We start from the raw sequence: 17,845 nt of genomic DNA, 5'->3' as shown, positions 1-17,845 counted from the left end.
AGAATAATATTAATTCAGCATTTTGCAAAAGATAGTGGGGCTTGAAGTGTGTGTGGGATAGAATACACCCCATGGTAGCTGATGCATTCAGACACCTCTTAGCAAATTTCATGGCCCACTGTGTGGTTTGTCTTCCGTTGATCTTTGGAAAGAAGCATATGTAGAAACTAAGATTCGTAACTGAACTTGGCATTTTTCTGTAGCTGAGTGAATTAAGCCAGTGCAGTAATGGAGGAGGTGGGCAAGCTGAAATTATTTCCATATGGGAGAAGAATTTCAATTTCCTAAGGGGATTTTAAGCCTAGAGGTTGAGCCTTCAAAACTTTCTAAAATTATAAATGCACCTTTGCACAAAAACCTGAGAGTTATGGCTGGAGTCCCCTCAGAAGACTGAAAATCATTACAGTGCTTGTGTCATATATTTCTATAAATATGCAATAGCATATTTAGATACTTAGATAAATCTAAAAGAGGATTAAATACAAAGGAAAATGATCTGATAAAAGAGGGAGTAGCTAATATCTTGTACTTAGTTAATAGTCTTTTAAGCAATTATATATGACATACAATCTTCAGAGTCTAAACCAGTATCCTGAAAAGACACTGGTTTTCCAGGTATAAACCTAGTGTTAGAAGTTTACTTGTGTAAGATGGCACTTCCTCAGCTGGCAGGTGGAGGTGGCAAGTTGGGGAGTTGTTAATATCAGGAGAATCTTCACATGGAAGAAAATGCAGAACCATTATGTCATATTCAGCACCAGTTGAGTCCTGAAAAGCTGAAAATCTGCCAGACAAGCAATTTTAGAAATTGCGAATAATAGCACACAGTATTTTTAATAATAATAACCACCCATGTAGATGCATTTGTAGGATCTGGGATCACTTCATTTACACATCTTTTCATGTTTAGTGAGAATTTCAGCTTGTACACAGTGACTGCTTCTTCATCTTGATGGTATTATTTGTTGGTGCTGATAGCCTTATCTTTGCATCATTAAGCTGAATAAACGAATATATTCACTGTGATAGCTTTATCACTTGCATTGGTTGACTTTTAAAACTATTATTTCAATAGCAGGGGAAAAAATCCTCATTTTCTAACAGATTTTGAAAATTTTGAAGGGAAAATCAGTTTTGTATGAAATGTGTGTTTTATTTAAAGGCTTCTTTTGCTTTACTTTTTCTTGCTTTACTTTGTCTTGTTTTACTTTGCTCTCTGATTTCTAGGGGAAAGGAAGAAATAAAGAAAATGAGGTTAGCTATCTCTTTTTATTGATGAAGTATTAATGCAGAACAATTTGTAATTATTATTTCCTGATTAAAATTCATTTCACATTGTGTAAGGAAGACAGAAATTGCAGAAGAAAATTTCAAGACAAGACCTGAAAAGACATTTAGCCTAGCACTTATTTGTATAGAGTATCTTCATGTTAATTTAATCTAGACTATTTGGGGTTACTTTCTCTTCAGTAAACTCTGATGTATAGCCTTGCATATCTGCTGGTAATAATACCTTTTAATTTTCTTTTGGATATTAATCCCCTTTTATTTTTAGGAAACTATCATTTCTGCTGCCTCCATCATTCCATAAAGAGTGTTCAGCCTATATCTGCTAGAACTATATACCACAGGAAAATGGCATGTACATAATGGGAAGTCCAAAAAACATTCCCAGAGCTACTCCAGTCCCTCAGAGTTACATAGTGATTTTGTATTCTACCAATAAAGGTACAAGGTCAGGTATATATCACTGGTTGTTTATCACCAGCTGTTTTTCCCAATCAAGTGAGAAGTGATTTAAATTCATTTGAACACATGAAAGCACATGATGCAAACTAGTTCTTTCTGTGGGCCGTTGTAGTATTTTCACTTATTCTCTTCCTGTATTTGGAGCAAATATAAGTAGGTTATAACCTGGATCTGGAGCAGATGAAAATTTTGCATTATTCAAGGACTTGCCAAGAGAGAAGCTGTACATTTCTAATCAATCCAAAGATATCCATCCATGTTTCTTACCACATGGGTATATCAAAATGACTCAGGGAAAGTACTACATTTCATCAGCTGGAATATAAATTCTGACCTATTGGTTTGCCTTGGCTTATAGTAAATGTCCTGCAGATGTAACTGATGAGTTTAGACAGAATAAAGGCAGATTTTGTGCAAGTTAGATGGCATTATTTATAATTTGAGCTGTAGCAGTTTCATAGTCATCACCTAACAATGGGGGACAGGGTGTGCTTGAGTACAAGTAGTTTGCCTGGAGAGTGCCTCTGTCTCCCTCTCCTCTTGCCCTTATTTTGTTCTTTTCTCTGTTTTTTCTCCTTTTTACTTCTGTGGTTTTTTCTTCCCTAGGGTATTGTGAACCACTATACTCACAGATTTTTATCTGGGCTCTCCTCTGTATATGCAGTGCTAAAACTGGTTTTATAGGAAAAAAAACTGTGACATTTGTAGCATCATTGTACAGATAGGAAGCTGATAGGACCGTGAGTTTATCAAATCACTATCTCATGCTGATGAAACTACTGCATTTTTAAAGGTTTAATTAATGTATACTCTGTAGCTGTATGGTCTTGGAAAATATTTTTTAAACTAGAAAAAAGTACCAAAAATACAGAGACTGCAAAGTCTTTGTAAAGAGGGATAGAACAAAAAATTTTGTTAAATTCAGCAGTACACAGGCTACAGCTTGAATACTCGACATCTGAGGGTTAAAACAGAAGGCAGTCATGGGAGGTAATCTTCAAACCACAGATATTGGATCTCTCTGGATATTACATGCTTAGATCTAAATGTATTTCCTGAGTCAGCAAAATTTTCAAGTCTCATAGGAGTCCAGTACTACTAAAGGACTGATTCCTAACATAAGCAAATTCTAGTATAATTTTCTGAAGGAACCAATGCTTTTAACATGCAGTTAGTATTCACAGGCATCTTCATTGTTTCTCAGTAACAAGCTTTATAGATAATAAAGGAGGTACACTTATTAACAAGGCCAGAAAATCACACACATACACACACACACACAAATAAATAGTTGTAAGTAATCAGAACCTACTCTAAAATGAAAGAAAAATTACTTTTTCTCAGGAAAAACACAATTACATCAAGTGAAATTAAGCCTTCCCTGGATAATCTTGGTGGAATACTGTATAATTCCCACAGGCAAGATGATATGAAGTGCACAGAACCCTTGTGTTTTGGCAGCAAAGTTTCAAATATGGAAGCATCCTTCTTAGACCAGATGAACACTACCACTGCAAATTTGCGTTCAAAGATTTTGGGGTCACCTGAGGAATCTTGGATAAGACTGACTTCCCCAGATGCAAGTAGGCAATTCAGATATAAAGTAAGGAAATATTAAAAACAGGAGAGAACATAACATCTTCTTGAAAAAAAAATAGCAGGAATAGATTAATTAGTTTATCTCTCCATTTACATTTTGGTTAAATTTATTCCCTTGTTCTATCAAGTTCACCAAAAGACATATCCATAAAAATTACAAGTTCATGAAAATTCCTTACAGGTGACTAAGTACACAACTTTAGATAGGCTTTTATTTGCTTTCTGACACATTTTTTATGGAATGAGATGACATTTTATGATACTTTATCAGTTTTATGGTCACTGCCAGATTTTTTAATCTGTTATAGATTAATGTCAATAAAGTCTCTCAGTTTGGGTCTTAGCAAGATTATAGAACAGGAAGTTTTGCAGTAGCCTTATCCACTCTGAAATTCATATGTCTTAAAGCAAGACCTATAAATCCCATAAGTAAGTGCCAGAATAATTGTGTAGTGACATTGGCATTTCAGCAACTCAGGGTATCTGCATGACAAAATATCAATATTTGCTTACAAATAGAAGTTTAATAATTATAAAAATAGTTGAGGCTTCCCTTTCAAGCCAGAGAGCTGCTTCTGAATAAAAAATGTTTCTATCCAGGTCAAAAAGCCACTTGAAGGTCAATACAAACTGAAGCCAATTTTTTGTCAAAAATTCATAGCAAAGTCCAGAGCTGTGGTCCACTACAGGGCTATATTAAGCACTGTGGCCAGCCATTGAGTATACACTGTTCCTGAACCACGTAAAATCTAAATATACAAGTGCCATCGCTGTTGCCTTTCCAATGTGATACGTGGACCAAACGTGTTTCCCAGACTGCTGTTATGATAGCCTAAAAAGCCCCTATATATTCTATACAATTTCAATAGTATATAGAAATAATATGCCATATAAATATATTATTTTTAAATGTAACTGTAAAATATTAAATGCATGAAGCTGCTTTCTGGAGTTGCACAAATCAGTCATTAAAAGGAACTTTGAGGAAGGACATAATTACATTTGTTGCCACGCTAAAGATTATTATTCCAGAAAGAAATAACTTTTGAACATCACTGACTTCACTGTGTTAAGCCTCCAGGGTGAGTTTCATTTAACACATTTAAAATTAGTTATAAAAGGCTTTCTGAGTACTGGTTCCTTATGTTTCCACATACTCTTTCTGCAGTCTTTGTAAAGAACTAATCCAGTTCCTATCCTGTCAGTAATGTGCACTGTTTGTACCTACAGTGCTAGAAAAGACTGAATACTGTTTTAAGATATGAAAAGGGTTAATACACTCTAGATTAGGAGTTTGTTAACATTAGTCTGCAAGGAATTGGTAAAACTCAAGATAAAAAAAATTCTCAAGATACTAGAGGTCAGATGCGATTCAGAAAAGGCTCCTGGGATACTCTGAAAGTTGAAGATGCCATCTATGAAAAGACTCCAGATGAGTTTTGCTTAGGCTAATAAAATGAGCTGTGAAAAGCTCAGCTTCTTGACTATATTTTTGCTCACATTTAGAAGGGTGTAAACATATGGATGGGAATCAAGTTGTTCATGTCAGAAATCAATTGACCTGAAAGTTCTTTTCTTTCAAGATAAAAAATTGAATTTTTTTGAGGTGAAAATTGGGTCAAGTTAGTCAGCAATAGCTTAAGTCTACGTTCTCTTTCATTATATGAGCCACCAGGACCACTGAATAATATCTAGGACAGTCAGAAAATCTAGGTAGTTTTAAATGGGGCTTAGGCAATTTAGGAAATGAATTCTGTCTGATAGCAGCTTCAGTTTCATGTCATGCCATTAAGGGAGCAACTCAGTTGCTGTACCATAGGTAGTAAATACCATTGTTGACATGCTAGACTTATCTGAGACATCCTCATGAGACCAACATACAAGACATATGATCTGCAGGAAACCTTCTGGGATGGCAGGCAGAGACCAGGAAGGATGCTCAAATTGTCCAGGGTGTGTTATGTTCCTGTTGAATGAATCCGTTGTTGATGTTGATGCCTAAAGGAGCTGAGGAAAAAAAAACTCCAAAACAATCTAATTGGGGATGAGATTAGAAAAAGTTTTAATTCAGTAACAAGAGACGTGCGTGCCCCCGTGTCTCAGATGTTACAATTTATAATACTGCCTGTCCAACACGAGGTTTTTCCCACCCTGTGGCTTTTGCCCTGATCCACCCCTGTCCTGCCCCTGGGGAATTGAGGCGGGGGTCTTTTTAGGACCCTCTTTTCATCAATCTTCATCTTCTTCAGAGTACAAGGGGTACACAGTCACCCAGTTTCTGACCGTGTTCTGCGGTTTAGGCTAAGATACAAGCATTCTCCGAATAGAACAGGCCTATCTTAGAGTGAGACTAAACATGTTCTAAAGGAATCCAGGGGTAGAATTGATATGGGGAGTACGGAATGGTGTTACAGGGTTTGGGAACGTGTGTAGTTTCTGTGCTAAGGGTAAAGGAATGAAATGCTGCTGCTTCTAAATCTGCTTCTGCTATATAACTACTTATGAAACATAAAAATTAGAAAAATCAAAAAACTAAAAGGACCTTAAGGCATCAATGTCCTGGACTAACTCTGGTTCTGCCTTGCCTCAGGGTGCCAGAAAATATAAAGTCAAACCTAGGTGTTTCCTCCAGCTGTATTCCCACATGTCAGACTTGACCAGCCTGCTCTACAACTGCCTAGATCTGCAGACTAAGCATTCCTCTGGTCTGGGAACAAGTCTGAAAAGCAATTTTATATTTACGTTAACATAATTTTTAATGGATTACCGCAGCCTGGATTTACATCAATATGATACCTAGACTCTTATTCAAAGTGATTGTAGTCAATTATTTTATTTTATTACTTTGCGGTATTTAACCATTTACAAAGTATTTGGCTCATGCAAGCGCTTATTTGGGGCAGGACACTGTTTTCGTAAAAACAAAAAAAGACCTGAAAAGAAGTGGTCAAAACCACACACAAATACTGCAGACTGAGGATTCTGTCTCTTGTTCAACAATCCCTCCATGGTTTCATGATCTCAGAGAATGCAAGTTCATTGCTACTAATGACAAATTTACTCTTATTTCTGCTTCAAATATTTTCCCAAGTGAGGAAAAAGTCAGGAAGGTCCAAAGCAAGCAGGTTGAGGGTTAATAGAAAATACCTTGCTTTCCCAGAGCTGCTTTTGGAAGAATGCCACATTGTAAATAACACCTGGATTTCACAAAAAAGTGCAAAAAGTGAAAATTGTCATAACAACAGAGAAAACATCTCTATTTTCTGCACGTAATTCTGAAGATTATCACCAGGTCTTATAACAGAAATCAACAGAAGACTGTGTTTTGAGCACACAGGACAGTGAAGGAAAGAGAAAGTGGGAACTTTCAAAAAAATACACACTAGAAAAAAACATAAAAGGTTTACTAGAAAAGAGGGATTTGTAGGGTCATTTTCATGTCAAATTTTTGTACAACTTTATGTTCAAATAAACCAAGCATTGTTAACAAAGAGTTCCCTTATGTTCAAGGATTAAAATGTGCAATGTAAAACCTTTCTGACAGGCTATGTTGGCTAAAAAATCCCACACTTTAAAGTGACTTTAAAGCATAACTGCTTTCTGCTGCTTATCAAAAATTTTAAAAGGTAGAGTGAATTTAGACTAAGGAAACCCTTAAAAGCCCATTTTTTAGGCATAAAGTCAATGAAATTAATTTTTATGCATTTATCTGCACTGCTTATTAAGTCTCTTTGAATATGATAATGGCTATAGCTTCCTTTCATGTTTCCCTTTTCTCAGTGTCCTGCACTGACCCTTTTTAAGGAATCTGAGTCATTGTTTCTAGCTGGGATTGTCTAAGAGAAAAGACTAGGATCACACAATGGTATGGTAGAAAAAACAGTCATGTTACCTTCCTGTCTTCCCAAAATTTCAGCATGGCCAAACCAACTCAGAGGTATAATGCTTTTAGAAATTTATTCCAAAGACATTATTCCTATAGATTCTAGAGAGCACACACAATGGAGCATATGCTAGAGATGCACTTTAGAGTGCAAAGATCACGAGATAAGTAGAGTTAGTGATGCCTTAAGCCCCTAATTTTTTTTTATTTTTCTAATATTTGTAAGACTTGTAAGTTTTATAAGTAGTGGAAGTAGATTTTAAAAGCAGCAACCCCCCCTCCTTTGTCCCTTGTCCCTTTCCCTTTCTCTAGCACCCTTGTTTACACATTCCTTAACCCTCTTACCCCATTCTATGCTCCCTATATCAATCCTACCCCTGAATATAGCAGAAATGTTTAGTCTTTTGTCAAGGCAAGGCCTAGATTGTTGGCAGAACAGCATATCAGGGCCTAAACCACAGAATACGGTCAAGAATTGGGTGACTATGTACCCTTTGTGCTCTGATGAAGATGAAGATGGGATGAACAGGGGGTCCCGAAATGCACCCCAGACCCATTTTACGGGGGTGGACCCGGGGCAGACCAGAGTAAAGGCCACAGGGTGGACACATCTGGGATGGTATTATAAAATGTAACATCTCAGGTACGGTCTGCGTGCGTCTTGTAACATCTTTGCCTTGGCAAAATAAACCCTTTCTTATCTCACCCCTAATTAACTGCTCTGGAGATTTTTTCAGCACCAAAATTTCACGGCAACATTAGACATCTGAAATGCTTAGAAGCAACAGAGAAGCCTTTCCTTGAAATCTGTAGGCTTTCAGGTGCAAAGAATATTCATAAATTCTGTGGAATGTCACCCAAATCAAATTCGGAGAGAGGATTTTCATGGGCTATTCCTGCTTTCACCATTTCATTTTATAACAATGCCCAGGGAGAAGCCCTGAAATGGAGGAAAGCAATCAAAGGAGGAAGTTGTGTGTATTGTAGAAGGCTCACGGAATGTAGCAGGAATTAATAGAGCTGTGAAATGCAGAAGCAAGAACTCAAATTATGGCAGGAGTATTTAAAGAGATCTCAACATAAATCAGTAGAAGGGAGGAGGGAAGAAAGGACATAGGCTTTACTAGTTCTGCCCACATAATTTTTTTTTATTTTCTTCCTATCTGTATTGGGTGTGTCTCAGGTGGAGTTTATTTTCCCCAGAGGAGCCCTCACAGTGCTGTGCTTTGCACTGGTAGCTAGAAAGGTGTTGATAATGCATCAGTGTTTTGGCTACTGCTGACCAGTGCTGGCACAGCATCAGCGCTGTCCCTCAACATCAACCCCCCCGTCAAAGGGTTGGGGGTGGGCAAGATCCTGAGAGGGGACACAACTAGGCCAGATGATCCAGATTAACCAAATGGGTATTCCATACCATATGACATCAGCTCAGATATAAAAGCTAAGGAAAGGAGAAGCAAGGAGGGACAGTCATTCTTTACAATGTTTGCTTTCCCAAGCAACCATTACACGTGCTGGATCCCTGTTTCCCGGGAAGTGGCCAAACACCACCTGCTGAAGGGAAGTAGAGAATAAACCTTTTTTTTCTCTTTGCTTGTGGACATGCAGACTTTTGCTTTTGCTTTAGTTAACTGCCTTATCTCAACCTACGAGTTCTTTTGCATCTTATTTTCTCCATTATATTCCTCTATTCAGCTGGAAAGGTGAGTAGTACAGCAGCTTGGTGGGCATCTGGTGTCCAGCCAGGATCAACCCACCACACTATCCAAAAACCTTTCCAAAAAACTAACCAAAAGTCATGAAGAAGGATCACTGTGCTGTGCGCTGTAGTGAATCCCTCTAGAACAACAACAACTTTTTTAAACTGTGTATCTCCCTTTTTACAGAAAATGGATAATCTGATTTTGAAATATCAGGAAGCAGAAAGGAGAAGAATATGATCTACTGCATTAATAAATGGTTGTGACTCTGTAACTTCTGTCTGTGCTGTCCCTCATTGTCCCTGCCTGCCAGGAACCACCAGCATTGGGGCTGTAATAATACAGTTTCTTTCAAGTGACATGATCTATTTTCTCCTCATAAGCTGAAGTTTGGATCTTTCAAACAGCAGCTGGTATGGTGCTGTTTTCCTGGAAAGGTAATTTTATCTTATTCAAAAAACCCAGGAATCATGAAATTGGCCTACAAAGTCTCCTTGATGCTACAATTGAGGAGGAAATACTTTAAGAGCAATAAACAGATTCTATAGGACAACTTATTGCACAGGTAGTATCGGCAGCAGGGATTCCATTTTTATGACCACAGGCCTCCCTTTGAAGGCTGAAGCCTGATGGGAACAGATAGGATCCACCTAACCAAGTAGGGCAAAGCGTTTTTGCCAATAAGATGGCCAAAGTGATGAGGAGAGATTTAAACTAGGAATGACAGGGGATGAAGGTGACAATCCACCATCAAGTGAAGAAATGCTGGACAGGAACAGGATTGGCAAGCAAATCGTGTCAGCCAATGTGATCAGGAGACACTTCATGATCAACAACTGGGTACCAAAGGGGCCCACCCCAAATGTCAACAGACAAATAAAGAAGTGCTGATAGAGCTGGGGAATCCCTCACACCTTTTCTGCAAAACCAGCACTATTGAGTGCTTCTCTGAATTCCTTGTACACTAATGCATACAGCGAAGGTAGCAAATACGTAGAGTTTGCGATCTACATACAGTCACGGGGCTGCAGTCTCATCAGGGAGATGCAGTGGCGTAGCTCACAGGGCTGGAGCGCTGCACAGGATTGATACAGGGGCTTCAGGAAGGGCAGGCTGTGAGGGGGAAGAAGTGACAGAGGAGTTTCCCTTTACCTGAGAGCAGGAAATGCATGGAGCTCTGCCTAGGGCTGTATGATGAACCAGCTGACAGCTCATGGGTCAGGACTAGTAGGAAAATGAGTGGTGTGAGGTTACAGTGTGTATCTACTGCAACCTGATCAGGAAGAAAGAAGCAGATGAGGCCTTCTTCAGACAACTGGAAGAAGTCTTACACTCACAGGTACTGTAAGGGAGGCCTGTTGCAAGGACAACACTGTGGACACAAAAAATCCAGGAGGTTTCTGAAGTGCATTGATGACAAGTTTCTAAACAAGTGATTGAGGGGTTGGTGAGGGGAACTGTTTTACTGGACTTCATACTAACAAATAAGGAATGCCAAGGTTGGGGCAGCCTTGGCTGCAGTGACCATGACATGGCAGAATTCAGGATCCTGAGAGGAAACTACAAGTAAAAAGGCAGAATCAGCACCCTGGAGCTCAGGAGAGAGGAATTTAGTCTTTTCAGGGATCTACTTAGAAGAATCACATAGAATTCAGCCCTGAAGATATGTCCAGTAGACCAGTCAATAATGTCAAGAATCACTTCCTCTGTGCTCAAGAGCTGTCATTCCCACGAGCAGTAAACCAAGCCAAGCTGGCAAGAGACCTGCACAGCAGTACTTTATCAATGTGTGTGGATACCTGACAGGCAAGCAAAGAAGTTGGAGCCAGGCCCTTCTCAGCGGTATCTATTGACAGGACAAGAAACAATGGGCCCAAACGGAAACAGGAAATTCCATTTAAAATAAGAAACGCCTTTTTTTACAGCGAGAGTGGTCAAACACTGGCATAGGTTGCCCAGAGAGGTTGCAAAGACTCCATTCTCAGAGGTGTTCAAAACCCAGTTGGATACAATCTGGGGCAGCCTGCTCTGGGCAAACAGGGAGTTGGACTGGATAATCACCAAGGGGCCTTTTCCCCCCAGTTGTCCTGTGATCCTGAGTACCTCCCCCAAGACCGGCCAGTCTCTCACTGTAAGAACCAGCAAGCAAAACAAAAACACATTTCTCCTGGGCTGAAAAATATTATTTGCAGTATTTTTAATAAGATCAGTCTATTGAGGTACTCTTCTCCTAACATTTGTCACAACAGATATTATTTTTAGACAACACTTATACACATCCTTTTTAAAGTTTAGTCATAAAATTTAACTGGAACTATTTCCTGCGGTAATGGATTCTGCAGGCAAAGTCCACACAATGCAGACAAGAGACACTTCCTTCACTTTAGTCTAAATATAGTGATCAATAATGCATCTGACTCCACCTAATCTCATGTTGTTTCGGTTTCATGATGCCCCCAAAATATATGGATGCTGATATCAACAAGTCGTTTTAAATCTAGCTCACCTCTTTGCTTTTTTGGTTTTTAAATTAAAAGAAAATACTCAGACATATGAGAGGAAACAATCAGAGCAAAATTGTGAAATTCCAGGAATTACGTTTGGCAAATGTTGCTTATTTTCTGACAAAACAGGCCACATAGGAATGTAAACAACTGAGACAGAGAAGAATTATTTGCTAATAAAACAAGTCTATGAGCAAACTCCTGAGATGATTCCTGCATAAAATAAGTAAAAAACAGATCAGAATTAAATGGATCCTATTCAGCTGAACAGATTCAGGTTTGAAGCTCCTGGGTCTACATGTGGGAGCAACATCTGAATTTTTGTTTCAAAGTTTTCCAATGAGGAACAGAAAAGGAGTTTCTAATTTTTCATAGTTACTTGTGCTTTGTGTACATTTGGACCACGTATCTGGCTAGAGCAGGGGAATGAAAAAGCAAAATCAGGAGCAATGAGTTGAATAATGCATAAGCTATATCTAGCTCCAATGTGAATTTTGAGACTCCTGATATTTCCTGATTTCCAAAGCTACTCAACATCTCCTCTTTCACTGGAATGGGTTGAAGGCTTTTAGGCTCTTATCCTACACATATCCTGCTGCATAAAGTAATTTAGAAATGTAAATAATGTAAATTTAGAAGCCCAACTTTAGACTTTGAAAAGAGAAGATGGGACATGAGTGAGGTTGTTTTAAAGTTTTTTAGCAAATCAACAAATAGACAACATCTGTGAAGTAACAATTTATTGTAATGTTTAAATGGTGAAAGCACTCATCAACTATTTCTTTCAAATGTGGTCAAGACTATCCAGGACTAACAGAGTCATGGAACCAGAAGAGTAAATAAGAAGGAGCGTGGTATTTAGAGCATACTGCTGGGAACAGGGAATCCCAGTACTCTGGGTCATTTCTGGGCTTTGTCCAGTGCCTGTCTAAAGTAAACTGCCTTAAAAAATTCAGGAAGCAAAGACCAGAGCCTACAGCTCTCTCCTAGTGTTTTTATTTGCAGCAGAATGAGTAACAGCAGCACTGCCACCACGCTTTGACCCTGCTTCTATAAGAAAGCATTCACAAACACGGAACCCAACTCTAGCCTGGGATCCTTGGATCCTTACCAGATTTCTAAACACCAAAATGCGTAGAAAATATGCATCTAGATGCTAAGTTTATTGACAGATGAACTAACTCCATCCAAGTATATACAAAGCTCAATTACTTAAGTGGTATCTCCGACACCTGCATGGCTTATGTTGGCAAATTTCAACTAACTTTTGCTTTAGTTTCCTAAAGGCTTTTTTGTAAGTTACTCTTCAACCTGTTAAAAATGGTACCAGGATATCTACAGCTAGAAAACGAAACCAACATTTAGATACCTGAGTGACTTAATTTTCAGAGATGCTAAACAACCAAAGTCAAGTTTACATCTCCTACTGAAAGCAGAGCCTGGCTATATATTTCCACATTAGATAGAGGATGGCATCAACATTTAACATTGAACATATGCCACTGGGTTTCCAGTAACAAGTTTTTTAGGAAAATAAGGTGTATAGCATATGGTAACACTTTAGAAAGAGAGGGAAAGTGGTAAAAGAGAGCATGAAAAATAATGGGAACCAGCTTTATGCTACTGGTAAGTAGCTAGATAATAAAACTATGATCTTTTTCTTATATAGAACAAATCCTTCTATTAAAAAAAAAAACATTGTCTTGTTATGGTTTATTTAGAGTTAATTTCCCAACAGGGCAGTATAACTTCCAATTAAACAGCAGATGAGTACAATATCAGATACTTCCCAAAAGTCCTATATTCTTCCCTTTAAGCCTTGGCTCTCCATCCACTTTTCCTTATCATGTAGCACTAGTCCATTACTCTGTCGCATTTTAAAAACACCACCTTTAACTCAACTTAGCTCATCAGTTTTAATCTCCATCTTTTACTTTTTCAGCTTTCATCTCAAGGCCAGTGTCTGGAGTTCTTCAATCCTAGATACTTCCCCGTCTGGTGGTTTCTCAAATTTTTACTACCAAAAGTATCTTAAAAACCAAAGCTCAGAAGCACGATTACCTCTTCTCTCTTCCTGTCCTATCAATGTTGTTGTTAACATCATCAATGCTTATTTCTACCTCATTTCTTGGATTTTATGCTTCTTTCCTGTTTAGTTGCCCTTCTACTCTCACTTTTTCCTTAAAGTCCTTTGTGTTACTTCCCTTTTCCCTCTTCCTTTGATGTCTATATAATCTCTTGCCCTTCATCACCTTCTACTTGGTGGTAGTCTCCTCCACCAAACCAAATTCTGGTAGCATGTCAACCAAATATCTCACAGAAGTATAGTTTTTAATTGAGCTCCAGTTTATTCTGTGCAAACCCAAATTTTAGCCCCTGTCTTTGACATTTTCTCAGGGATGTCTAGCTGTTAGCTCCATTGTCTAGCTGTCATTATCAAAACAGAGCATATAACATTCTGCACAATGTTCCTTTTCTGAGTTTCTGTGGAAAATATCACCATTTAGCCTTTTGTTCTGTCATGTCATCACGCACAATCTTCAATTGCAGCCGTGGCCAGAGCTTCACATAACGATAACCATAGCAAGAATTCCTGTATGACTTCCTGGAAGCATCTTGATTCATGTTGTGCCTTGACCAGCACAGCATCCCTTTTCCTGGTCTAAGTGAAGACAGTTTTACCTGCACATCTAATTAATCATTTCACTTGCCTTCTCTTTTGACCATGTCTCTGCTCTCCTTTACTATGATATCAAACATAAACTTCTTCCTTTTCCAATCACATTATGTCCCAGTCTTGCTGTTTCTGCTCCACATGCATATAACTCACCTATCTTAGAACTTATAGTTTCTCAAGTCTGTGAGGAGGATATTCATATAAAAATAGATGAACTCATTATTCCAAAAGTAGCCTAAAATTTCACATTTGTCCAGAGTGACTACACATTTTTACATAAACATTTCAGATATGCAATTCCCTCTGTAAACAGAATAACACAGGTATAGGTAATAATTTATATGCAATAACTAACAATATACACTCAGTTTTTTTGCCATGAGTCACTACTCAAATGAGACACTATTAGTTTTTGCAAAAGAAATTATTTTTTAAAAAATTTTCATTCTGGCATCATTATTCTTTTTTCATAATTTTTGTCAGGTTTTTAGACCCAGTTCTATAGATATGCTTCTCCATATGTTTTTTTTTTCTGGAATTCCATTTTTTCAAGCAAGTCTTCATCCCACCTGGAAGCTAAGATCAAACAAAATACAGGTATGTCCAAGATGCAGAGTTTGCTCAATAGCTCACCATAATACTCTAAATTCCCTATAGACGATGAAGAAATGAGGCTGCACACACCATGATTCGATTTTCGGAATTCTCCACCGAGGTCTCTCTGCATTCCCCTTTTATTATGGTTCTTTTGGTAAACAGCACCTGGTGCTTTCATTCAGTTAACTAGAATTTCCAGGACTTTTTGAAAGTTCAGTGTTTTGATTCACATACTCCTTCTCAGCTCCAAGGTCAAACCACTCCCTTTTGATTTTAATAAACTGAATGTAGGTGTTGCTGGCTTAACTCGTTCCCACAATTCCCTTCTCATGATGTTCATTCTACCCAACACACCCTGTGAATGTAATGCTTTAATGCCATCTCTATTCTCTAAAGAAACTATGCCATAAAGTACCTTGCCCATTTTGGATTAGAATGATTCAAACCTTCTAAAAGATAACTAAGGAGTTACCTGACGGATTACCAGAATAAACCAATGAATAGGACAACTGTTACTACTGAAGTCCTGTGATGTTAAAGCATCTCTATGTTTTCTGTTGTAAGCTTCAAAAACTTACAAAAGAAATTTCCTATAAAGGACGCATGAAAATGTGATGTCACTATTCAGGGATTTTTGTTGGTCTCTTAATTTTTCTCTTAGTTCTTTTCCGCTGAGGTTTTCAAACATTTTTTGGACCTTATGTGCCCATATAAAGTATCCTAATATTGGACTTCGAAGAATGATGTTCAGCGGTTGATTTTGTCATAGTATTACCCCTGTAATTTCCCTAAAAAGTTCAACTTTGCAAAAATAACAACAATGTGCTTTTTTTAATTTGACTTAAGCCATTTCCATGACTATAAACCAGTTACCATGCTGCCGTTCAGACTGAAATTGTATTAAAGAAGTGATGTGGGGACATCAAAATAAATTATGGAAAATAAGAACAAATAAGAGTTACAGTAAAATAACAGAATAAGAATGTTATGTCTTGCCTTAAGTGGATTAGTGGAAGACAAAAATATTATCATTAAAAAACAGCTGATGCTGTATGGAAAAGTTTGAAACGATTCTGTTTAGAAGCAGTCATACACAAACAACTCTTTTCCCCTGCTTCTTAGTGCCATCACCATTCATGTAGAGTCAGGGGAGGCCAAACACACAAAATGCTGACTTTGGGCCCTTTAGTGATGACTGTCAAGTCTGTTCTTGAACTATGCTAGAATAATGGTCCCAGCTGGACTGGATGTGAGTAACCCAATATTCCTCCCAGTGCTGGATTTTCAGTGCTGTCCCTATGATCCCTAAATTCACTTGTCATTATCAGTTTTCTTAGGTCATTGCAAGCATAGAAGACAAATATGTCTTTTAAACTTCTTCTGAACTCATATATATTCATTCTACTAGCAGTGCAGTACTAGTAATTACTAGCATATGGATGGATTATTTAAAAATCAGCATTTTAAATAAATGACCATGAATTGCACATTGTACAGTACCAAATAAAAAACATACTTTCCAAAATAAAGATACCTATATTCCTGTGACATACCTATTTTATATAATGAACCGTTCAGGCATTCAGCATATGATTATGTGTTAAGAACATGTGGATGCTTAAGATAAATGGGAACAGAATGTAGGTAACTTGTGTGATAAGAGAATATAATAATCACGGTGTACCGAGAATTACATTGTGCTATGAAGGAACTCCCTGGCTAAAAACAGAGATAAATCAACACAGGATTTGTAGGATTTAAAGTTACCTGCTGCTTAGATTTGTTTTGTTAATTTCTAACTATTATATTTATGTTTTCATTCCAAATGTAATACTAATTATAATAATCATTGACAGAGAACTCGCATATCTTCTATGTTCAATAAAGCCAAAATAATAAATATTTTCATATCCAGTGTAAGATAGATAACTTCAATTATTGAATCATACTGCTAACACAAAAGGCTTTAGCTTTAAGTGACCAGAGTTGAGCCCAAAAGTAAATTTAAGTAATAAGTTGCTATTTTAACATATATGGTGCATGTGAGTGCATACTATTCTGCAAATATTGGTTAGTTGCATGAAAGTGTTTGTATGAAAAAATAGTAGCTATACTAGAAAACATAAGCTGTTTCCCACAAGATCCATGAGGAAATTAATTGATGGGTCTAAGAAGCACATAGGAATACAAACAAGAATGTATCACAGTTATGGAAATCAGACAACCAAGGATTTTAAAAAATATTTGGGGTTTTAATGAATATTATACCATATGTAAGTCTCATAAAAGGTACATCTGAGTAGTATTATGATTGTGATTTCCCCTGCTCTCCAAAGACATTGCTCACACACTAGTCTAATTCCAGACTGACAAGAGTGAAAGCAGATCTGATAGCTTTATCTGCAGAAGCAGCCTAGTGAAGGGGAAAGTGGTGCTAGCTTTCTTCCTAACTATCTGCCAGTGTACCTCTATACAGCCGCTGAGGAGCCATTTCTAGGCATCAATAGGTAGTTTTTGTGCTCAGTCAGCCTATGATTTTTCTACTGAGAGTGCCAGAATAAGTACATTTCCAAGAGCCTCTAACCCTTGAAGGGAATTTTTGAAACAACAAGTCATTTCTCAGAGTTGCAGTGTAAGTTGGAAGGGAGGTAGAACACCCTTGGGGAGTCAGAGCTAAGAAAAATGCACCGGAATAGTACTTTGGCAAATGTTCCATATCACTGCAGCCAAATTAACTCACTGTTTTCTGTGCTTTCTTTCAATACAGTGGTGTTGGACATAATTCCAGACCATTTCTTCTACTACTTTTATAGATGTGAGGCATTTCTTGAAGGACTGATGCACAGACAGTCTTGTTCTACTTTATTTAATCTTGCAGAAATACTTTAAGCCTCTGTTACGTCTTACTTGCAAATCAGTTTAAAGATTCTATTTTCCTTTCACCTTTCTTGTACGCCTCCCCAGCTGAGTTCACCCTTCATTCTTTGCCAAAGCCTCTGTGCTAAGAGATTGTGTTCTCATGATCACGCTGCTAATACTGTGACCAAAAGCTAACCATCAGCAAAAGCTGTCATTCAGCTTTGAACTTCAGTCCTTTCCACTGAAGTGCAAGTTTTCTTTGGCTATCCAAAAATGA

The sequence above is a fragment of the Manacus candei genome, unplaced genomic scaffold (assembly GCF_025592945.1).
Source record: "Manacus candei isolate 608988 ecotype Guabito, Panama unplaced genomic scaffold, ASM2559294v1 h1tg000034l, whole genome shotgun sequence".
Lineage (NCBI taxonomy): Eukaryota > Metazoa > Chordata > Aves > Passeriformes > Pipridae > Manacus > Manacus candei.
Note: the sequence above shows the minus strand (reverse complement) of the source record.